General features: G+C 40.3%; 1 long non-coding RNA gene across 1 annotated transcript; it reads right to left on the bottom strand.

Annotated features, from left to right (window-relative positions):
• Nucleotides 1-17,242: 17,242 nt before the first annotated feature.
• On the bottom strand, nt 17,243-24,906 carry LOC142830043 (uncharacterized). The gene is made up of 3 exons (XR_012905056.1): nt 24,780-24,906; nt 23,427-23,655; nt 17,243-18,138 (listed from the first exon to the last, which is right to left on the bottom strand). It is a non-coding gene; the product is annotated as an uncharacterized LOC142830043 (long non-coding RNA).
• Nucleotides 24,907-25,485: the final 579 nt, after the last annotated feature.

Raw genomic sequence — 25,485 nt, 5'->3', positions numbered from 1 at the left:
AAATAACACGCTTGCTGGTAGACTTTCATTTTGTTATTTCTAAATAACTCTGCTTTGTAGATGTGCCCCTCTTGTCCTAGTGGGATATCATTGGAATAATGAACAACTGAGCCAATCCTCATAAGTTAAGCAAAGGGGCTATATGGTTTTCAAGTTTGTAACATTCAGGCTTTGTGCTTTGCCAAAGGTGGAATTTGGTGACCTTCAGAACACACAGGGAAGTTTTTTTGTGTGTGTTTTTTCCAGGCTTTTCCTGGTGTTCTGGAGTGGCTGGATGAGGAATAGTTCATTTTTTTCAAGTGAAGGGTCTTTCAGTTTTTTTCTAAATGTTTGTATATTTGGTACATTGAATAGAACTGGTTGTGTACTGTATAAGACATTCTGCATGTCCTTAAGGACTTGCCATCAAGAACAGTCTGTGTCTGAATTGTCTATGTCCTTTTCAACCAAGATGACAATGAATGTGCCCTGTGCATGTGGGATTCCATCCTCCTCTAGATTAGATATCACTGTTCTATAATGAAGAATGGGAGATAGGGAGCCTGTAAGAAGAAAGTAGTAGAATACTGTTGTGGTGTATTATTCCTTCCAAAGGGGAAATGAGGGTATTTACTGTGTGGTTGGCTTGGCTGATTATGACTTTAATGTCTTAATATTCAACGTATGGATCTTGTTTTAAATATTTAGCAGACATGTTACGAGCTAACAAACAGCCATACAACTTTCAGCTTACCTGGGTTCTCTTGTCTTTATGTATTTCAGTGTGGAGTAGCTATTTACCCTGGACTTTTCTAACTTTCTATGGTAACTTTCATCCCATCTCACTCATTTTCATATTTGTAGAGCTAACTAAATGTAATTCTGTTTTACTACTCCCCTGAAAAGACATTTGAATTGAATTGACCCATTTGGGGGTAATATTTACAGTGTTATAGTCAGCTCTCATCCTCTTCCTCTTTGGCAGCAATTAATGAAAAATGGTTGGAAAGAAAGCAGAAGTTTGTGTGTAATAAGAATGGGAAACAGTCACTTTCCAAAGTGGGTTTTTAGAGAGACAAGCTGTAGTTCAGTTTTCTAAAATAAATCCAAAAGTATATAAAGGGAATGTATGCACATGAAATATTGTGTTAAGTCTGTTCGCATTGCACAATGTTATCAGGAGAATTTCTGATAGGGCAATTTCTTTCTCCTCTTTCTCAGCTTAAGCCAGCCAAGGTTTTCTCTTGGGGGGAAGTTTGGTTAAATGTCCCTTGCTGAATCTTCTAAAAGAGTTTTCTTAAAGTTAATTAAATAATCTAACCAGGCAATTTGAGCCTGATGTTGCAACATACTAAACTAGTCCCATGAGAGGTGAGGCCATTTAGTACCTTGGTCCTCTTCTCTTTAATCTACACATTGATTAATGTGGACTCTTCAGATCCTTTCACTAAATTTCTCTATGATGACAGTATAAAAAGCATATGTTATTCAAATATTCTTCTGTCCTGATATCAAGAAGGGAGAATAAATACTCTAATTAATATTAGATCATGCCATTTGAGGAAGTGGGTTTTGCCCACAAAGCTCATGATACTATAAGTATATTTTTGTTAGTCTCAAAGATGCCACAGACCTACTCTTTGTTTTTAAAGTTACAGACTAACACGGCTACCCTTCTGAGATTTCTAATTAATGTAGTCCATCTTTCCCCTCCACTCAATAGGGCTGCCCCCTACAAATATTTTGTCAGGCTCTGGGATACCCCACCTTAGAGACCCTGCTTAATGCACAATCTTCTAGTATTGAAACTGCCCTGTGGAAGAGCCAGGACATCCAGCAGACAGGGCTATGCATTTTTCTTTCCTGTAACTTACTCACAAGGAACAGTGGATAATCTCCTGGAATCAATGTGATAGATAGCTATAAAACCAAAGGTCATTGCATCAGGGAATAGAACATTGACGTGACTTGGTCTTACTCCCAATCCTCATTATTGCCTTTTCCATTAACTCACTACTCCAACCAATATTAGAAAGAAAAGGCCATGGCTTTATTTACACAACTCACAGCTATACTAACAAATATCAACCCTATACATGGGCACCAATATGGTAAAAAATAAAATCACCACCCCCTGGCCAGGCAGCGTATGTCATCTTTCAGAAATACACCTTCATTCCACAGACTGAATGTTGCCAAGTATGTCCCTTTGTATTTGACTCTTTAGTTTATGATCTATTGATCTCCCTAAACTGGGAGTAACTTTCCACTTCTCATTGAGGGGAGAACCCAAAATTTCTCATATTTCACATTAGTGCAGCTTCTGTATGTATATGACCACTATATATATGCCTTAATGGAAACCCCATTTGTGCTCTGACTTGTCTCCTCCCCTCCCAGCAGCAGGCAATGTGGTAATCCCATTGATTGTGATAATCCCATTGAAGCATCCAAAACAAAGGATATAATATATACTATAACAAGACTCCAAAACCAGCAAGAGCTTAGCTACATCTCCAACAAAATATTTTTATTGGTTTCCTTATGTAGAACTAAGAAATTACTTACAAGTAAATAATATTGTAGATAAAAGTGGAAAATGTTATCTCTGATTGCAGATAAGTGAACACTGTCCAAATCCGATAATGCATTCTACCATTTCCATGGAACTATACTCTTAAGAATCAATTATTTTTGCCCTCAACTTGTCTTTGCTTTTGTTGCCTTATACATCATCACCATTCATCAGGCCATATGTTGAGTCCTGAAAATCCATATATATCTGCTTTATATTCACAGAAGTCACATTTGCAGATCTGGATGCAGGTATCTGTAGTTCATTTTTGTGGATACAGATACAAAATTCTGTATTCTTGCAGGGCTCTATCCATTGTCCCTTGTTTGTCATGTGCTTTTCCCAGTCCTAAAGTTCTTGATTGGCAAAGTGTCTCTCTGAGTGAGTTAAATATTTTTTATATATTTATCCAAACCATTAGCTAAAAGGGATCAGTCCACATATTTTAAAGAAAGTTGACCTTTTTGTTGGTGTATGAGGAAGGAACTGGATGCTTCTTCCAGAATGAATTGACAGGCTTTACTGAAAGTAACCAATACAATGTAAGGGTCTATTGAAACATCATGGTTTAGTATTACTGGATTAATGCAGTCTGGGGAGTGTCCAACTGAGCTTGAAACCACCTCCCTTTACAAAAGAGAGACTATGTTAAAGCAAATGAAAAAGAGCAACCTGAAAATACCCCATTCTTTATCCTGGAAAATGTAATCCAGAGAGAGAAACTGAGATTAGCAAAAGCAATACAGTTCAAAATACCTCAGGGATATTTAACCCTGAAGTATGTCCAATTTTGGGCTTTGTAAAGCAATAAAAATTTAGAATTTTATGGAACTGTTCCAAACTTCTGCTGAACTAGAGCATTTGGGATTTTTTGTTAGTATATTGCTTCTATTGTTATGTTCATTATTAGACTATTCATATCCCTTGCATACATTTTTAAAGGAGATGGATCAAAGAGCAAGTAGCAGTGGGCAGAGGGGGTTTTCAGTCCTACACTGATTTCTTTTGCTTTCCAAGCTGCCTTCCTTAAAGATTGCAGATGTCAGGAGGTGAGAATGAATCTGTGGCTTATGTGCTTTAAGTTGCAATACAGCGTACAGCTTTTTTCCCTGTTCTAGAATCTATTGAGCCTGTACATCATGAAGCTATCAACTCAATTGATAATATTTCTATCAAGTGAAAGAGCCCAGCTTTGGCCCACTAAGCAGTTTAAAAAACCTAGAAGTAGCCAGATGTGTGCATGGTTGGTTTCTTTTATACTGTTCTCTTTCAGTAAAACTGCAAAATAAAATGTGCACTTTATGGAGCAGTGGGAAATATTAGTAATGAGGAGTTAGCTTAGTAACATTTACCTGCTTGAGTTCTTAAAGCTTTTGTAAAATCACAATAACTTTGTGGACAAATTTCCCTCAGAATGAAAGATGAATGTAAAACCCGAAATAGAAATTTCCCCAGGGGCCACAGGGCCTATGGAAATGAATTTGGAAATCTTTGCAGCACCATTATTATGACCTTTTATAAATAAATTCATGTTATGAAGATTATTCATGAGGAGCTAGATGGAAGTATTTTTTTTAATTTTGTTTCTTTTGATTGGACACAACTGGAGGCTTATATATGATTCTGTCCCCTCATTGGCTGAATGTAACTTTTCTAATGATATTTTGATAGTAAATTCTTGCTCCTATCAGCTTGATATTCGCTTTTTATGAGTGTTCTGTCATATCTGTTTATATGTTCATTCTGTGAATAATCCACATGTAAATACACCTGCCAGAATAATAAATGAAATTGAGCACTGTAAAAATACCTCATCAGCTAAGAATCCAAGAGAAATGTTTTCAAAAATACTTTTGCAAGAGTCACCCATCTTTCATCTCCAGCTTTTCACATGACTATCTCACTACTAAACAGTGAGAGATAGTTCTCAGCCTCTTCTGCTGATGACCATTGCTACTAATTAAACTGATCACATTAAACTTTTCCAATAGGCACTTGCTAGCATATGAATATTGTTCAGCTATTCCAAAAAGAGGACAGGAGACGTTTTATATGGGCTTAATCAGGCTACAACTTTATTATTAGATGTCTGGGATTCTCCAGCAGATAAAATGTAGAGACGTAGATAACCTCTCTCCCCCCTCCCCATAATTAACTGTGTGTGTAGAGAGTGTTTTTACTAGTTCCTCGTCATGTCCCTCCAGCAGATCCATTGCCAGGACCTTACAATCCCCATGGGGCTTTGACCAATTGCCCCTCGCCCAACCTCCATTCAGGTCCCCTCAGCAAATCCATTGCTAAGACCTTACCAAGCACCCTCTTGTAGTAGGGGTAAGGTGATACAGCAGGGAATCAACCTCCCATCATTATAGTCCAATCATAGCGTGCTCAATTACCAAGTACCTTTCTTCAAGTCGTATCTGCGTGCCATCTATCCAGTAGCATATGTCTTCTTTTATGGAGCACCTACATTGAACATCCGCCATACACTTAAATAATGAGTTGCAACATATGGCCTATTGCCCATCATGTTCTGCATTAACAGAGTCCACCTGAACCTGCTGTGAGGAAGGTGAAAAAAAAAACCAATTGCACCTGGCCAGTGTATAAAGGAAAAAAATCCTTCCCACCCCCCTTCAGTGTGTAAGGCCCACAGCAGATGTAGCCAATAACCTGGTATATTAATCACCTGAATAGGGAGGGAGAGTGGGTATTTCCTAGCCTGCTCTGAAGGTGTGGGTCCAGGCACAGGCTGACCTTTTAAAACCTCTCATTCCTGTGTAGTGAGTCAGCCACCACAACTGACCATTCCCAGAAATTTTACACTTCCCCTGCCTCCTCAAATCCATCAAGAATCATTCTCCTCTTTCAGTCAGCCAGCCAAATACCTCCCAGCTCATATCTGCAAGGCGATGGTTGGGCTAGTTAAATTGTGTAGGGCCAAGGCCTAATACAATGAAAAAAGAGCAGTTTGCACATGCTGTGATTCTTCTGTCTCTTGGGTTTTTTTTGCCACTTCCATGGATCCGAGAACTGAAGTGGAAAATTCAGTAACGCTATTTTTTTCTTTGGTGCTGTGCTTACATCAAAGTGATTTATTTAAAATCTTATTATCTAGTTTCATCTGTTTTGTGAGATTGATTCTTATTGCAGCCTTAGACCATCGAACTGGAAGCTTTGGAGCTGAAGTAAAAGGAAACACAAAAGCCCTCCATTAAGATGATAAATATTCAGAGGTAGTTAATTAGTATGATAACCTGTGCATAAAACAGAACTGTAAAATGAGATCAGCCCAGCAATACCATTAACCACATTATAATTCTTTACATGATTCCTCCTCCCTTCCCCACTAAGAAAAGGTCTAGCAAATGTGAGATTTCAATTTGCTTTATCATATGGTGGAACTCATCAGCTCCACATGCTCCTGTGAATATGGTGGTTTTCACAGTGGGGGATTTTTTTATCTCTGCAAATTTTTAAATTAAAATAATTTCACCTATTGCAGTCCTGTACTAGAAAATGCCAGTGACCTTGACAGCAGTTTTCCTTTCCTTTTTTAATCTGTTCCTTTCTCTATAATAAAGCACAATGGAAAACATGATAAAAGCCTGACATGTGGTATGTGTCACTTTTACTGGGCTTCCTCCCTGTGCCAAGTAGCATTCTAAGGTTAGACAGTAAGACTTAAGTGCTATCTTGAAGTGGGAGGCTGTAACACAGTAACAACAGGAATAAACCAAATATATTACCTGTCCTATTGGAAGAGGGGGAGAGACAACAAATAAAGTAATAAGTAGTGAGATGGCCTGGTAAAAAGCATACTTCTCATGATGTGCAGCACCCTAGGAGAAATTATCTTGTTTGTTCCTGTCCTTTTTTTTTAAAATGTCCTCCCCCTGTCTATCTCTCATCACTTTTGATCTTTACTCTCCCTTTTTAATTTTGAACACCACCAAATAAAGATAGAATTACATACTAGGTGAGTCTTAATTCTCTTGTGTGGTGTATGAAGGCACGGACTCCGGCTGGTGCAAGCACGAAATCATTTTATTGCAAGATTACAACTATCTTTATACCCTCTCAAACTTCCCAAAAGTCCACAAACTGCTTTTTCCCAGTCCAAAACACAGAATTCTCGAAGGTCATTGACTCAGGCAGATGTTGTTATTGTTGGCTCAGGACTCTTGCTTGGTTTCATCCTTGGGACGCTCTGTCACGCGGCCAAAGCACTATACTTGCCGATTCTCTACACACCGGTACACTAATTTTACTCCTGATGTAAATCTACTGACAGAAAAATAAACCACCTTGTGGAAGAGAGTGAAGAAGGATATTGCATACACTATATAAATTCATGCAATTAAAAAAAAAGACTGATGTTTATTTTGGTGACATCATTCATATTGTTACAGTTGAGATGGCCTTAGCCTTGCTTAAATCCTTCTTTCAAAACATGGATAACTCACCCAGAAAATGTTTTGTTAGGCTGTGTCCAGACTCAGGGTTTTTTTCGAAAAAAGTAGCCTTTTTTCGAAAAAACCTCACCTGCGTCTAGACTGCAGCCGCGTTCTTTCGAAATTAAATCGAAAGAACGCGGCTTTTCTTTCGATGGCGGTAAACCTCATTTCACGAGGAAGAACGCCTTCTTTCGAAAGTTCCTCTTTCGAAAGAAGGCGTTCTTCAATGTAAATAGGGCTTCTTCGAAAGAGAGCATCCAGACTCACTGGATGCTTTCTTTCGAAAAAGCAAGCCGCTTTTTCGAAAGTTCAACGTGCAGTCTAGACGCTCTCTTTCGAAAGATCCTCTTTCGAAAGAGGCTTGCAGTCTAGACATAGCCTTAGAGTGTAACAGCTCAGTCTGTGAGTGAAGACTTTTATATTGAAGAGGGGTCTTCCTGACCATATGCCAATTGTGTTCACTTACTTCCTGTCTTATATTCATGAGCAATATAGTGAGACAACATATTTAAAAACAGTTTTGGGGGTCTAAATTTATGCATGAAGACTGTATTCTTTTTTCCATTCATTCCATGTACCAGAAGACTGCTGTGGACTGATCCCACTGTGCCTATTCCCCCAGCCACGTTCCTCCTGGCCGGGAAGAAGTATACCAAACCAAAATCTAATTTTAATTATTTATGATAATACTCTATATTGAGCACAACCCTGCTCTAAATGGGAGCGAGAATGGACCCTTAGTCAATTTGAGATTGTATTTATAGATGACAAAGATCCAAACAAATGCCAAGCCAGAGCCCTTGCCAAACTGTATGCTTTTGCACTACGTTTCATGCCAATGTGTAAGATGGATGATATTTCTGAATGCTTCAATATGAAGCCAGGCTCACTTAGGCTTCCAAAGCAGTTGTTAAATATGTGATCTCACCAGACTCTCGTGCATGAAATAGGAAATGAGTAAATGTAAATGACGTCCATATTCCTGGATGCAATTATGGAGAAAGTAAGATCCAGCTTGCCAATAGATTTCAAATTTTAGTTGCCAAAATTTTAGTAGCAAGAAGAGTAAGTAAAAAGTCCTAAGGCTGCTCTCCCTTTTATGCCACGTAATAATGGTGGCTCAAATGGCCAAAAGGATTAGACAGTTGTAAACCTCCTTTGCATACTTGTTTTTAGCTTTGCTGAGCACAGCTCAGGCCCATTGAGTTCTGGGCCAATGACATTTAGCAGGGCCCAAGTGCTTTTGGACATTCTGGAGGGAGGAAAATTTAACTTGGACTTCAGAGGAGGTTGATGCAGCCATAGGGGGCATCTAAGGAGGTGGACAAAGGCAAGGGACTTGCAATGTTCTTCCCAAAAGGTGTTGCAAAGAAACTGACTGAACAACATAAATGTTAATATCTGGAGTCCCTCAAGGCCCAGTAGCTGTCATGACCACACAAAATCCAGGCACAACAGAGGTAATTCTGAGAGAGACTCCATCTTTAACTCCTCATTCCGTTGTGCTTTTTCTTTGTAGTTTCCATTCCAATATGAGAGTTCAGGACCAAATGTCAGCCTCAGCTTTTGAATACATACTGGAAATTGAAATAAGAAGGGTTGTGACATTTTAGCTGAGAGACCTTTTTTTTTTCTGGCTGTGGAAAAATAAAACCATCTGCAGCTCAGCTCATTTTCATTGTCATAAAGCCAGAGGAAAGCCACACAGCCAAAATGTCACCTCGGAATGTGTTTTCTGTTAGATTTGCCATGCATTTTTTTTGGAGTTCTCTTTTATTTATAAGGAGAAGAGGCCAAGGTTACCTTTGATCAGTTTTTCTCCTCAATACTGTACCCTAACTTCCCATTTTATGAATATTTTAAGGATGAAAGTGAGTGGTAGTTATGGTTAATCAGGTACTCAGAAAAGTGAAGAGTCAGTGGAATGCCTGAGATAGAGTGCAATAAACAAAAGTCTTTTAGTGCTCCTAAATACTCAACAGACTATTTCTGTAGTCTGGGCCTCTTTTGTTCTTAAGAAAAGACTGATAGTTGTACTGTTCTAATAAGTCACGTTTGTGTGTGGATGGGAAGGGGAAATGTCCATTAGAGGCACAGATAACTCCATTAAACTTATTTTCATTTGTGACCCAAATGAAAGAGACCAGACTGCTGATGGAAAGGATTTTAAATTTAATTAGTTGCATGTTTTTTCTGCTTAGAGATAGGGCTTGTCTATGCATCTTTCAACAAGGTGTATACCTATGTGTAGGCCTTCTGTTATACTACTACTTATATTTCATGGAAAGTTGTCATCATCCTTACTTGTAACAGGACCATCCTAGACTACTCTGATATACCCTGATTCCTCCAGTATATTACCTTTGATGTTTTCTTCTTCTTCTTTTTTTGCCCTGCAAAATTATCCCATAATTCAAAATGCCATGGATTTCACAGACCTCCTATCCCCATATCCAGAGATCTGATTTCTTAAATGCCTTCCACCCCACTGAAGTATTCTAGGGTAGTAAGACATCCTTTGTCAGAAGCCTGACCTAATTTGGGAGAAGGTATTTCTTTCCCCATTTATAGGAACTCGGCTTGAGAAGTTGCCACATAGTAGATGGACATCCTACAGAGTTTGTCAGAGAAGCCTGCAAGTTTCAAGATTAATAAGAACAATCCTCACTTGTCAGTCAAATGTGGCTTAATATATACAGATGCAATGTGAATGGGGGTCTTGATATGTGTCAATAAGAACATACACCTTGATGATGATAACCTCATTGATATCCATTTTGCCAAAGTCATAGTGCTAGCTGTCATTTAAATGGATGAGCTAAGTGTGGCACTTAAAGCTCTGGAGAAGTCAGTGGCAAAAGTTAGCCTGAAAGTCAATTCAAGTAAATCCAAAATACTTCTGGTCAGTGGTTTTGAAGAAGGCATAGATTCTAGCATCTATTAACTTCATACTTGAGGTTGTCAGTGATTTCACATGCCTCGGTTTTGTTAATAGTAACATGGGTGGCATCCAGAAAGAGTTTGAACACTTTACTTCAAAAATATAATCAGGAATGGGGCATCTCATCAAAAAAGTCTTTTGCAAACCAAACAGCATGATAAGTTTTAAAAAAATGAAGCCATATCAACTTCAGTGGTCAGTAGACGGACCTATAGAACTTAAACCATGGCCCCTGATTGTCAAGATGTAAAGAAAGTAGGACATCATTCAGATGAAGCACCTCCAAATAATCCAAAACTTCAAATGTTACAATATTCAAGTCAACTGAAGAGATCAGCTTGCTAACTAAACCGATTATACTCTCAAATGGTTGCCCGATGGTCTATAAAGTCATCTGCTCTGCACATCCATTCATGTTTCTGTGAAAATTATCTTCAACTTTGACACAGTGAAAACTGGAAGGAAAATATCCCCACAAGGAGACTTAAAACACAATAATTAATGTCAACAGGTATTTGTCTCTCTCAGGCAACCTGCTCTGTTGTGCACCAGATTTGGGTCAGGACAGACCATGGTAGAGGCATATAATGCATTCAGTGGCCTCTGTGCTGGCCAAGTGGCAGCATGAGAACTAACTGACTTTTACCCCTTTTCTCCCCAGTTAGCATCTTCGTTGCCAGGGGCAGGAGATGCAGGGAGAATGACTGGACATACATCTCCTGTCTACTTTGTTTTAAGCTTTCACAAAGCTGAGACTAGTACAATAAATCAACCCCTTCCTTTTCAAACCTGTCTTGACGTTTCTATGCATCCTGTACAGCTTTATTCCTCTCAGTTCAAGGACTGTGCAATGCAGTTGCTTTGAGCTTTGGCAGTTGCTTCATTTCATTTTGGAATATCAATGCTGAATTTCAGGTAAGGTCAGAACAGAGTGATTGGCAGTTTGGTGAGTTTCTAAATTTCTAAAATCCACATTAGAGCACCCACCACGTATGTGCTACAGTTGATGAGGACTTGTGAAAAAGAAGCCTCAGTTTAAAATAGCAGATGTAACATTTTGATCTAGAAGCTTTGACAGAACTCCGTGTGAATCTTCCATAGCACCTGTGTGCAACATGTCCTGCTTGTGGTCCCTCACTTTTGTGAATGAAATAAAACCAGTAATTCACGATGAAAGGGAAAGAATTAAAGGGATGGTTAATTAGAAAAGGAGAATTGTTATGAATTCTAACTTTCCTGGTTCACTCTTTGCCAGTTGGACTGGAATTGTTATGATGCTGTAAGGGAGCATATAACTTTAGCATTAGTTTCTTCTGGTCACAAAATAACCCTGAATAGATCAGTTTCCTCAGATATATGTAATTCAAGAGTGTTTGATGGAATATTTGTTTCTGGTGAGCTTTTTAAGATATGCCTGATGAACGGATTATTGAATATTTGGGCTGTGTTGTTATTGGTCAGGTAAGGCACATGGCGTTATTTCTGTTCTCTGAGTGGGTGAGTGAGACTACATTATTAGAGTGATGGAGAGTTCAGACTTTGGGCTTGGTAAATATTTATGCATGTGACAATAAAATTGACTTTCCAAAAATGCTTGATAGTAAAACTGGAGCATTTGAATGTTCAGGTAAAGTGAATGCAGAGGGAGAAAGAACATGGCCAAAACAAATTCTTTATTACTCTTTTTGAAGTAATGATTTGCAGGATTTGTATGTGGCATTCATTTTGCTATAGTTAGAAGAAAACCTATTCTTTGTCTGAACCAATCCACCATAGAAAGTAAACATAGTTCCTACTACCTGTATCTAGAGCCCTTTGGTTTTCACACATGTTGCTAAGCATTTTCCTGGATATCTAGGAATATCATTTCCTTTGTTCTTCTCTTGAAAGGGCTGGCTATATCCACGGGGAAAACAAGCAGACACCTGGCAGACGGATTTAGAATACTTTGCAGCAGCTGGATGTAGTGATTGCTCTAAACCCATTATTCATTTTGTATAATTATTGACCTTTCTGCCTATGCTCTTCAGTGAGATACTGTAATGTCTTGAATATCACAGAAAAAGAGGTGATTCTCGGCCTATTGTAGTTCAGGAACTTGTCAGCATTTCCATTATTAATCCCTATATTGGTCCCTGTGGTAAAATTTTGATTTGAGCTACAACGGTTAGAACCCTGATATTTTAAGACAGCCTAAATGAATGCTTATAACAATGTAGGTGTATGTTTATGTAAGTAACTTTTCCTCTATAAACAGAAGACTGGAATAGAGAGATCTCCAAAGATTTGACTCGAGAACAAAATTATGTTGCTCAAAGATTTGAAGAAAAAACTTGACGCTTTCAGCCCAAAGGTGAAGGGGCTGCTGTGCATTGAAGTACTGTGCCCCTGAGGTTGGTTTTTCTATGTTTCTAATTAGGGTTGGATTAATAATGGGGAAAAAATTAGAGTAATTTTTATGTTGATTGATGTTACACATTTGAATAAATTATTTGCTGAATTTGATCGGTGGCATTTTTTGGACAGTGAACTCTTTGGGTGTGAATAACATGAGAGGAAATAATACCACCATTTGTCTGATAAATAATCAGACATCAATAACTTGATAAGCCATCTTTTAAAGTTATTTCTGGATGTTGGCTAATGCAGCGTACTATGGTATGGCAATAGTTGTGCAGGTTTAGAGCCACTCTTCGGGCTGGCCACTAGAGAGCATATAGCAAGGTGGTACGTGTCCATTTAAACAGGAATTAAAGGCAGTCTAACATTCACCCCAATTGTTGTGTTTGGTCACTGGAATTGCTACATATGGGAGATGAATGGCTTTCTTTTCTTGTCATAGATTGTTGGTAATGATAATAATATATGATTGTATAAATTTGTGCTCATGCCAGTGTGGCAGGCTACTGTGTAGAGAGATCTCCTTGGGAAAGCTAACACTTCCCCATGCAGCTCTCTCTTCATGTCAGACCTGGCCTGAAGTACCTCTTGTTATTTCACTGACTCCCTAGAAAGAATTCCAAGTCAGCATTGTATTAAGGCTAAATATAAACTAGAGAATAGAAAAAATAGTGGGTTTCAATCTTTTTCTATGCAGGGACTTTTTCATCTGTCTTGCATCCCCTGCGTCACAATGATCGCAGTTTCTAGGCTGAGAACCCAGGATAAAGATGATCCCTAATTTACACTCATTTGAACCCAGATCTCTTAATGCATTTCCATTGTAAGTTGCTTCAAACATGTCACCTTTCAATTTTTCATCCTCCAGTATCTCCTACTTCTGCATGAAATACAAGCTACTTGCCTTCTCTTTCAAGGCTCTTCATGGCCAGTCCTCAGTCTATCTATCATCTTGCATTCACTGCTAGGATGTTAATTCCCATATCCAATAGGCTTATGATGCCAGTGTCTATCCCCCACTTGTTAAGTTCTTGGCTAGGAACATTGGTACTTTCTCCTGTGTTACCCCTTACACTTGAGAGGAGCTCCCTGTAAGTATCCATAAGAGGGATTCATTTTCCTTCTTAGAATCTCTCATTAAAAAAGCATTCCTTTTCCATGAAGCTTGCAAAAAACAAACAAACAAAAACCTAAAACACACACTTAGCAATGAGGCTGCTGGTGTTCTGAGGCCACTGTCAATCACACTGACCAGTAGTGTCATATTATTCACTTGTGCCTCATGTCTCTCCGTATTCAGATGATATCTCTTGTCTTATGTACTTTGACTGTAAGCCCTTTGGTGCTGAGACTATCTTGTTCTGGGTGTGTACAGCATTTAGCACAATGAAGTCCTGGTCCATGAGACAGACTCTTGGACACTATGGTAATACCAATTATTATTATTAATAATTAATTCATTGTATCCCTTTGTCCTGATTGTGTGGCTAATATCTTTAATCGTCTCCCTTTTTATATTTAGGAAATTCCTATGTATGGTGATGTTTTTATTTCTAGAGAGCCACAGTCTTCTTGGGCTCTGGTTTAGTTTGTTTATATCTCTGTCTCAGAAATGTTTTTACTTCAAGCAATTTCACAGGCTGCTATTGGCTTTAAGATAAGGAGTGACTTTCTTCAAAGGTCTTCAGGTAGTAAATGCAGCCTGCCTTAGCTTCTGACACTGGAGACCTAGGTGTAAATCTTCTCAGAGGCCAGCTGAAATCATTTCCCCGGAACAGTGCTCTAGAGGCAACCTCATTCATATTCCCTCGGAAGAGATTTCATTTCATTAAACTGTAGACTTGACTCTTTCACAGAGAGGTCAGGAAAAATGCTACGTGCAGCCCTCGCTCCCCTTCACTAATGCCATCACTTCTTTGATTTATAGCAGCTGTGCCTTTATGAGCCATGCAAGGGCCATGCAGATAGACTCCTGTTACTTGTAAAATTATGAAAAGCAGATGATACATGTTTATGGGTATAAATCTGGCAAGTTTATTCCATCACAGTGTTATGGTTGGGTCTTATAGGCCATTAGGGATTTTTTTGGGGGGGAGGGAAAAAAAGTCAGCATTTGTTTTTATAGATTTGAACCCTTTCTATATTATTTTTGTTCAATCCCAAGACTTGAGTATGTATATATGTATTTTATTTTAGCACAAACGCAGACTGAATTCTAGACAAGTTGTCCCAGATAATTGGCTCAAAAAGCTGAGTAGGTTTACAATATCTTATAACCTATTTCCTAGCAGTTTGGCTCCAGACTTGAATCCCCAAACCATCTCTTCAGTGCTAAATGGAACATTTGATCATTTCTGGTAAAGAGTCCCTGATTCAAAGTCATATTACCAAGCTGTTCTGGTCTCTCCGACTACACCTGCAGATCTTTTTCTAAAAGCTATTTTTCTTGTGTTGCTACATCCCAAACGTTCATTCTTTTTTGCCCCAATATTTCTTTTTACTTAAGGGTCACCCTTATGCACTTAAAATATTTGACTCATTCTTGGTAATGACATCTTTGCTGAGTCATGGAACAATTATCTTCTGTTATTTTTGCTCACGAGAACTGATAGCATGCTCTTGTTGAAACAGGATTTGTGTTTGAAACATTGATCAAAGTTAGATTCATTTTTTAAAAGGAAGAGCAAAAAGAGGGAGTTGAAAAGCTTTGATGTTGCAACACTTCTACAGATACTGTATATCTATTTGCTGACATGTTGCCACAATGTGACCTATTGCACAGGCTTGACATGAAAGTATTCTAATGAAGCAAGAAGGCGGTTTAGTAACCCACCTGGCTGAATTGGTCTTTTGTCTGTGGCTTCTACATATGCTATTGGGTGACAGCTTTTATCTTTAGTGTTTACCACTTCACCTCTTTATCTGCTCTGTCATTTTTATCAAACTGACAGAGTCCTGATCTTGTGCACTCAGAGAGCAATGGCAATTTAAATGACAGCAGCTCCTAGTTAAATAAAATAATTCTAGAAATGAAAAATACAGAACTTTTTTTCTGGAAAGAGAGCAGCAAGGGCTTTAAGAATAAATTAATATCCACAGTGGTGTCTTATGGGATGAAACTTAGCAATAAGTCAGCATAAGAAGACTTGTTGTGAACCAAGACCCCAGAACAGATATATGATAGTGCTGGTTGAATTGCTAGTTATGAATAAGACATCTGACAAGTATAACCATTTTTTTCTGTCTATAAATTGTTGACAAATCTTCCCTGATTTCTAGAAATGGATTATTATTGTCAAGAATTTGCCTCATAGTTTCTCAAACTTTGGAAACAAAAAGTAACCCCTAACAAATTATTAGTTAAAAAATGGGTTGTTACCTATTCAATTATCAGTGAAAAGAGACTTACAGGACCAAATGTTTAAAACACCACAAGGGAAGTTGATAAATTTGCTAGAGGTATGCACATGCAATATAGTGGGCCTATTGCACAACATTACACAAGTATATTTTTAATTTCAGTGCTGTGCAAGTTTCTGGAATCTTCATTCTCAGTGCATGCATATTCTGTGCTTCTTGTGTTAGACCGTAAAATAAACAAATTGTGAAGACAAATTTTAAGGGCCAAATTCTGTGGCTGTAACACTTATGTAATTCCACAAATGTGTGGTATTAAATAGAATTCCAGAGTAGAGATGGGGCTGAACTACAAAGGTAGAAGAGCTAAACTTTTCCAAAGATGTGCAGTGATAGAAGGATATTGATCAAGTGGGTTTAGATTGTGTCTATTGAACAGTTGAAATGAATTCTGCTCTATTGTTTTAGTTTGGGCCCATAATCGGGTGTTTTCTGCAAGGGTTCTGATTGGTGTGTATCTTCTTTGCCAGTCTCCCAATGACCCTGTCCACAGAGTTGTATTTTTGCTGGTAACAGTATCAGCAGTTGTTACACTACAATACATTTTTCCCACAAACAGTCCAACTAATATTCATTTCCCCCCCCTTTCCCTTCATTGCTTCAATGCCCTCATCAGACCTTCCTACAATAGAAGGGAAAAAATAAACTCAGCTTGCCCTCTCCCAACAAAATAGGAAATGCTGACTGAGACTATTGATGTTGATGTGAGCAGGGACTCCAAAGACAAAAAACTCATTGAGCGACCTTCTCGTTCCAGTTTCAGCTGATGTCTTACTCTTCCAAGTTGTTTTAATTAAGAGAGCACCCATTAAAAGATTTTCATTTATCAGATGGATGATGCTGTTGTATAATGTGGCCAAATAATGTGCCCATTATGAATTTCAAGTTCAGTGCCAACAAAATGTCTGCACCTTTTCTTCCACAGCAGCTGAAGCTTCAGGCAAAAGATTTAATGACAATTTGAGAGAAAAAGTAAGGCAGTGTTTAACCAGTAACTTTCCATGTTTAAATATCCATTTTATCGATCTCTCTCTCTCTCTTTTTTAATTGTTAGGGTTTGTAAATACTGTAGAAGTGAATCAGGGAGACATTATTGAAGGACCCAAACCAACCATGTTGACCACTGGGTTAGGGGTATTAAAAAAGCAACTGTTTCCAATGCATCCTGGAGTAATTTCACCTTTGGAGATCCTGCAAGCTGCAAAGTTATTACTACAGTGTGTGTTTTCCCTGCATTAGCAACAAGCAGAGCTTTTACATGAATGAGTCAGTCTCCACTGTTCAGGTTAATGTCATTCCTTCTCTAATCTTTTTACAAAGTAATTTTCCACTCCTCCCCTCTACTACCTCTACCTAGTTGTTGTTCTTAGAACTTCATTTCTGCCATAATTCTTTTAAACGTGACTGTGAGACATGGGAAGCTTCACAAAATCTCATTTTATCAGGGTTTATTTCTGAACACTATTGTGGTAATGCAAATTACTCATCACACTCCAAATGTTGAGCTCTGGGGGGGATAGAGGAAAGAACCATACAACTTTAATCTGTCTTTTTATGTGTAGCCAAAGAAGTCCTCAAAAGCTGGGGCAAAAGCCTTCTTACAACATCAGTGGAGAGGAATCAGGACATCAAAATCTGAATCTGAAAAGCCATTCAGGCCCAGTGGCGCTAGGATTAGACACGAAGTAGCAAGTAGTATCAAGCTTGCTTCTGTGATGTACAAATTGACACAAGCAGGGAAAAGAGAGCTGTGCAGATCTTAAAAATGAGCAAGGGAAAATGTGTTTTATAAATCTGTATGTAACTATGAAAACAATTGCACCTTAGAGGTATGTAAGCAGCTATAATCTATTAAATTGTCTCTGCAATATATGCCATATTTTTTTTAAGTTTAGAAGGGCAACATTTCTTAGGGCAATGGGCCATGTTTGTTTTTAATTCTTAACTGAACCTAGTTGAAAAATACCCATTTTTTGGGGGGGATGTTTTGGTTTTTTGCAGGCAATTTTGAAAAATGTAGGTTTAAGTTGTGCATTTTTAAATTTGACATATGCACTGAAACCAAAAAATGAAATTACTGACCCTCCCCTGAATTTCAGTTTTCACTTAAAAACAAAAGAAAATAAGCACTAGAAATCTTCAAACGAGACAACTTTAAACTGTCATTGTGTTCAAAAAGTATTTGTTGAAAAAAATTTCAGCAAATTTGTCCATCCCTATTATCCATAAATTATATCATCTCACTGTCCACAATATGAGGTTTCTATATGTAACCATCTTGGGCTAGATGCTCTGATGATATAAATTGGCATAGTTTCACTCAGCTGGCCCACTGGTTCTAATCTCCATGGATAGGAAATCCTCTTTGGCTGAATAAAGCAAATAAAATAAGCTGTTATATTCATTGTTTCCATACAGAGAAGCTAGACAAAATTGTTTTGCAGGAAGGCTGCAACACACTACTTTATTACTTAGAATTCAGAAGGATAACAGATAAGAACCTCAAACCAGAGAAAGACAAAGCAGGCTACATCTTCAAACAGAAAGGCACAAGCCCACTGTACTCAAGATTAGTGCTCTTGCAGAATTAATTCAAATCTCATACTTCCCTACAGAATCGCCTAGGCCTCAAGCAGGGCCAGGAAGGTCCTTGCAAATTAAAATGATTGTGTTGAAACCATATTAAAATTAATAAGTGGCACAAAATTCCTCTTGAACGTGTACAAAGCCATTTTTTTGTTTTGAAAAGGTTTATATAGATTTATTCCACCATTTGTTTACATCTCCTTTCCCATCTGGTTCTAGCCAGAAGAATGGATGAGATAACGCATGAAAGACTGTTTGAATTCTGGTTGTAGCATGACCAAGAGCTCATAACTAGTAGATATTGAGAGAGCGTGTTTATGCTTTTGTTAATGGCAAGATTTCAGACCAAAAGGCCAATTTCTATGAGATGCTGAATTCATTAGAAGGTGAAGGTGATTATAAATGGTTAGATATGCTCACTTCATCACAGGATCAAGAACCTCTAAACTTTCTAAGGTTCATCCATCATGAGTAGTGACTTGAGGACCTAAAAGGTGGCCACTGATTATTCTGTATATATACACAAGTTGGCAATTACTACAACTGTGGTATACTGATGTGTAAATCATATACTTTATACTTATCAATGAGTCTGTGAACACCTATGTATCTGCTCCTGTATGCAAATTAGCTCTAGTAGTCTGCACATAAACCAAGCTTTAATAAATTGCTACATTAATAAATTGCCACATTAATCAAATCATTCATCAAATGCTTAAGAAAATTTGAAGCATTTCAGGAACAAAAAAAAGACCTTAAAGGTAGGAATGACTGAGTGGATCATCTAGTCCAGGGATTCTCAGCCTAGGGATGAAGAGCCACTTAGGTTTTCAGCCACTTTTCCGTTTCCATACTGTCACTTGGAGGATGGCTTCCAAATACTGGTTGAATCTCTCTTACCCGGCAACTTCTTATATAGAAGTCTCTAAGCTGGCACCATCTGTGGTCTAGCTGGATGTCCACTTATCAGCTGTGTGGCTATGTTTTCTGTGGTCCCATAAAGTTTATGAACACCAGTTCTGGCTCTCAGACTTCTAATTTACCCCTAAGAGCTCAGTAAGCTATGGAAGTGTTGCTAATGCTGCTAAACAATATTGATCCCCTGTGGTTCAGCAAATTCTCTGGTTCGGCACCAGTCCCGAGAATGCCGGACTGGAGAGGTTCAACCTGCAGAAGGAAGGGTTTCTCCAGGGGGGGGACTAATATACAACATATAAAGACCTACTTGTCTAGTCCATCCCCATACCCAGATTGTAAGAATAGTATTTACATTTATGGAGGGTTACAATGAAGCTGTTAAAACACTGTATTTGTACTTGTTTCCTTTTAATTAAAAACAATTTACAAAAACTAGGAAAGCAACAAAATGGAGGCTATAGAACAGAGGGTTTTTGCTGAAGAGAATGCTTTCTCTTCCTTACAGCAACATTTAAGAAACTGCAGTGGGGGGAAAAAAAATCATTGTTGCTTTTTTTTTTTTTTTTTTTTTTTTTTTTACAAACCCAGCACAAAAGCCCAAATTTGCCATTTCAGTTTTTTGCCTGGGAAAAGTTTTTCATTTATTCCTTACCCAAGGCCACAGAATAATCCCTGATGAGCTATAAAGCCGTATTTTTACAAAAGATTTGCTGAAATAAGTGTGGCATAAATATCCACATGGTTTCAATTTCCCGAGCAGAATTGATATTATCATTCTATTTCCTCTTAATCCTGCCTCACCAGAATCTCCCCTTTCTTGGGCTCCTTTTTTACCTGAGTCCACAGGGGGGTGGGGTTAAAACACTGAAATGGAAGACAGCTCAACTAGCTCATTCTGTGTAATAAAATCTATTCCACTGTGGTCCTAATTTCATCAACTAATACAAGTCAACACCGAACATTAATGAGGAAAGGTTTCCAATTAGATACAGTCTGACACTGACCCAGCTTTTCAGTCACCTTCAATTGTCAGCAATAAAAAGGACAGTTCAATATGATATGGATCATTCACTCCAAATCTCCACAACTCATTTGTGACAAACACAACTAACAGAGCATAGGGAACTGCTGAATTGTTTTTCATTATGCTGGCACATTGGCTTTAGACTACAGGGGTAATGATCTTTTATGGTTTTCCATACAGAGTGCTGCTAATGAGCAAGTAGTAACAGGGTGCTGGGGCAATGGCAACCCAAGTTTTCCAGTGGCAATGCCAGCAATGATGCACAAAATTCCCCATTATTTCTAGAAACTAATTCACTACCAGGAGGCGTGGAAAGAGGGGCAGGAGGCTAAACTATTAACAAAATAAGGACAAAACATAAGTAGCTTATTACAAATGGAAAAAGCTTCCACCAAATACATTGGACTTGATCAGTCATTGTAAAATATGGTTCTGTTCATCTTACAATAGACATTTGTCTAGGGTAGTCACTAGATTAGAAGACCAAGCTAGAGAGCTGCAGAAATACTAGGGCAGAGCAGAAATGGAAATTTGGGTTGACAAAGATGCCTCTTAGGGTGTGTCTAGACTACATGGCTGAGTGTACTCGGCAAAGGGAAATGAAGCGGCGATGTAAATAATAAACGCTTCATTTATATCAAAATGGCTGCTGCACTGTGCCGTTCAGCTGATTCGTTAGCACAGCACGGTAGTCTAGATGGGGATCAGCCTTTCATGAGGCATAAAGGATCTGACGACAAAGGGTACTGGGGTTGGCTGATCCCCGTCTAGACTCCTGCGCTGTGCTGACAATCAGCTGATCAGCACAGCAGCCATTTTGATGTAAATGAAGCAGCGATTATTTAAATCGCCACTTCATTTCCCTTTACCGAGAACACTTATCTACGTGGCTCCATCGACGGAGCCATGTAGTCTAGCACACCCTTAGAGTCCAGTTCTGGTGTTGCCTGTGGGCATGCTGGATTCCCAAAACAATACAGAGCAACCCCATGGCTGCTTTAAATAACACTGATTTGTTAAAGCCACCTAAAGGCTATTACATCACTGAGCATAACTAGGCAGGAGAGACACTGTATAGAGCCATTATCTTTACTCAGTACACCTCTTTGTGGCTCCTTTATGCTACCAGAGTAGCACAAAAGATCTTCTATGTTGTGCAGAACCTGGCGCACCTCGTTCTTTCTAAACAATAGCAGTGTTGGAGAAGATGAGCACAGCAGGGCTATTACTATAGAAACTTTTTAATAGCAAAGAATATATCCCCAATGTGTACTGTTCCTATTACTAACTCTGCAAGACACTGAAGTCTTTTTATTTAATTTCTGACACGGTCACAAGATTTCACTTGAAGGCAGATGCAGAAGGAACTAAGAATGGGACTGCTCTAACAGAGTGATTGTTAGAGTTAGATTGGGTGGCATTCTTAGCAAAAGAATGGGTGATGAGGAATCCCAAAGCTTCTATTTAGCTGATGTTAATGGTATACAAGACCAAAATATCACCTACTAACATGATAATCTACTACAAGCAGAGGAGTCCAGGAAGAAATGAGTTAGGATAGAAGGCTGTGAGAGGTTTTTTTTAAATTTCTTATTCGACACAGACTCAGATTTCCATAGTAATAGAGATGTAGCTGTGATAGTCTGGTCTTGCTGAAACAAGAGACAGGACTATGCAGCACTTTAAAGACTAACAAGATGGTTTATTAGGTGATGAGCTTTTCATGATCTGAGGAAGTGGGTCTGCCCCACGAAAGCTCATCACCTAATAAACCATCTTGTTAGTCTTTAAAGTGCTGCATAGTCCTGGCTTTTGTTTCAGATTTCCATGATATTGATTCTTCATGTTGATGTGAGTCTATGATGTGGATGTTATGACTGCAGTAACCTTAAGATTTGGGAATGTGGATGAAATCTTGTCACCTTTCAAGTCAATTGCAAAACCTCCATTGACTTCAACCAAGCCAGGATTTCAACCTGGGATTAAATCTATGCTTGGAACTAGAAGTGTGATTCCTTGCTCACATATATGCTTGAGCTAGCACTTCAGGTAAGTGTGCAAAAAATGCATAACTTTGGTAGCATTGGCAGTAGTGAGCAGTGGTATGGGCTAGGTGCCCTACGTAGTTACCGATTGGGCCTTGGCCAGTTTGCTTAGAGAAGCCAGACCATGCTGCTGCTTGGCACTGCCCATGCTACTGCAGCCATACTATTATTTTGAGTGTGCTAGCTTGAGGAGAGCTAGTGCAAATGTGTCAGCACAAGCTGTCCGGAGTCGCTGTTGTAAGTCCAAAATATACGGTATTGTACCCTTCACCCTTGAGTCTTGTTCCTCCCACATCTCCCGCAATAAGTCCAATATGCCCCGGGGTTGTCGGCCGTAAAATAATTCAAATGGGGAAAATCCCGTTGAGGCCTGGGGCACCTCTCGCACCGCAAACAACAGTGCTGGTAGTAATCGGTCCCAGTCCTTTAGGTCTAGCTCGAAAAACCTCCGCAACATCCCCTTTAATGTCTTATTGAAGCGTTCGACAAGTCCATCTGTTTGCGGGTGGTAAACTGAGGTACGCAATGTCTTAATGTTTAAGAGGCGGCAAAGTTCTGCCATCAGTTTGGAAGTCACATTGGTCCCTTGGTCAGTTAGCATCTCCCTCGGGATTCCCACCCGGGAGAATACTTGCACCAACTCATGTGCCAGCGTTGACGCCGTCGTATTCTTGAGTGGGATGGCCTCAGGGTATCAGGTGGCATAGTCAATTATAACCAATATGTACTGGTGTCCTCTTCGGGACCTCTCCAAGGGTCCCACTAAATCTAAAGCCACCCGGTCAAAGAGCACCTCTACCACAGGGAGAGGGACTAAGGGGGCTTTTGGCACCCCTCCCTGACCTGTCCTCTGGCACTCAGGGCAGGACTCACAGAAGTCTCGGACCTCCTTATAAATCCCTGGCCAAAAGAATCTTTGCGTTATACGCTGCAGGGTCTTCTCCTGCCCCAAATGTCCTGCCCAGGGATTAGCATGTGCAAGGTCTAAAACCTGCCTCCGGTACCTTGCGGGGACCAACAATTGGCTAACCTCTGTCTGCCCATAGGCTGACTGTGCGATTCGATATAATCGGTCGGCTCTTACCTCGAATCGCGGGGTTGGACGGGCAGCTGCTCCCACATTGGGGTTCCCGGTCTCGCCTGCAGTCTGTTCCCAGGCATGGGTTAAGGAGGGGTCTTTTCGTTGGTCTCTTTGGAAGTCCTCATCCCCTCCTACTTCCTCTGATGCGAGGGTTTTCTCTGGGTTGGGCTCCTCCTCTGCGTCTCGGGATGTTCCCCTTTTTGAGTCCTCCTCCCAGTTACGCAGGATGCGTCTGAAACCCAGCCAGTCCCAGCCCAGTAGTACCGGGTATACTAGTTTCAGGGCTAACGCTACTCTGCAGATCACCTCGTCTACCCCATCTGACAGACGAACCCACCCGGTGGGGTAGGCTCTGACATCTCCATGTATGCATTGCATTGAGACAGTTCCCCCTGCTGCCTCCCACTCTGGGACCAGCTCCGTTCGTACCATTGTCTGGCTGCACCCAGAATCTACCAGGGCAGTCACTGGCTTTCCCTCTAGCCTTACCTGCAGGGTAATCTTTGTCCTATCCTGTGGCCTCGCCCATAGGTCAGCAGCCATCACCTGGCCATAGGTACCCTCTGTATGGATGCTGCCTGCTTCCCGGCATCCTACTTGTTCCGGCACATAAGGCCTTGGGGAGGGACTCCAGCCTGAGCTCTCTGGCTCATTGGTTTCGATCGCGTCCAAACCACCTTTGGTTCGCCCTCTGGTTTCCCTTGCCATCCAGGGCCGGTGGTCCCAAGTCTTCCTCCTGGCGCTTTGTCACCTCAACCTTCCCCCCATGCTAGCCGGGGCTTCCCCAGTCCTCCTAGAGCACACCCTCCGTATGTGGCCAGGCTCCCCACAGGCCCAACATGTCCATGCCTCCCCTGTTGCCTTCACAGGGGATGCTCTTCCTTTGTCTCTATTAGCTGGGTGGGGTCTCCTGGCTCCCACCCCGTAGGGGCACTCCCTCCTCAGGTGTCCCCTGTGCCCACAGGCAAAACAAGTTTTCAGTCTCGGCCCTTGCCCCCAACTCCTGGAGCCTGGTTTATTATGGAGCCCAGGGTCGCACCTTTGTAGTGGCCAGCTCCACCTTTTCCATGGCCTAGCATGTAGAGCCTCCCAGACCCTCCAATACTTATTCATTTTTCCCCCCCAACTCCCCGCTCTTGTCCCATGGCCTACTGACCACTGTTGGCTCACACTAGCCCCTTTTCACCTCCAGGTGGGGTTACTGTACCCCCATTCTCCACCATCTGTCAGGGTGCACACCCCCCACTGTGCCTCAGTGCCCCCTGACTGGCCTCATATAGCCCCTCTCAGGGCAAGTTACAGTCTGCATGGGTTGCTCATCATTGTTATTGGGATTATCTCCACGGCCCTGCTTACCTAAGCCGTGCTGTGATCCACATCCAAACCAGGGTTTTGTCTCCAGCCCCTAGCCAAGGGGAGTCTTGGCTGGCCCTCTCCCAGCCCTTGTTGGCTATCCCCAGCTTGTCTCCCTCCTAGGAGCTCCTGCTTCCTCCACAGTCAGCCCTTCACTGGCTCCCCCTTCTAAGGGAACTGTGCTTCTCTATACACCTGCCAGCTGGGCTCTCACTCACCCTAATAGTTTCAGCTGGCTTCTACAAGCCATTTGTGCTGCCCTAGATAGTTGCCGGCTGGGCTCTCCCTAGCCCAAACAGCTTCAGCTGGCCTCTGTTTCCAGCCCCAGCTCAGGTCCTGAGTCCTGGTCTTAAAGCGCCAGTGCAGGGCAGGCACCCTGTCACATAGGGATTATACAATCTCCTTTGGTAATTTGTTCTAGTGCTTCACTACCCTTGCTGTTAGCAAGTTTTTCCTAAAGTCTAATCTAAATCTCCATGGCTGCAATTTAAGACTGTGACTTCTTGTCCTGTCTTCAGTAGTTAAAGAAAACAATTTATCTCCCTCTTCTTTCTACTATTTATGTACTTGAAAACGGTTATTGTGTTCCCCAGTTTTCTCTTCTCCAGACTAAACAAACCCAATTATTTTCAATCTTTCCTCATAGGTCATGTTTTCTGGACATTTAATCTTTATTGTTGTTGTTTTCCTCTGGATTTTTTTTCATTTT

Source organism: Pelodiscus sinensis, chromosome 6 (genome assembly GCF_049634645.1).
Source record: "Pelodiscus sinensis isolate JC-2024 chromosome 6, ASM4963464v1, whole genome shotgun sequence".
Classification (NCBI taxonomy): domain Eukaryota; kingdom Metazoa; phylum Chordata; order Testudines; family Trionychidae; genus Pelodiscus; species Pelodiscus sinensis.
The sequence above is the reverse complement of the archived record's forward strand: the minus strand, read 5'-3'. Positions and strand labels throughout refer to the sequence as shown.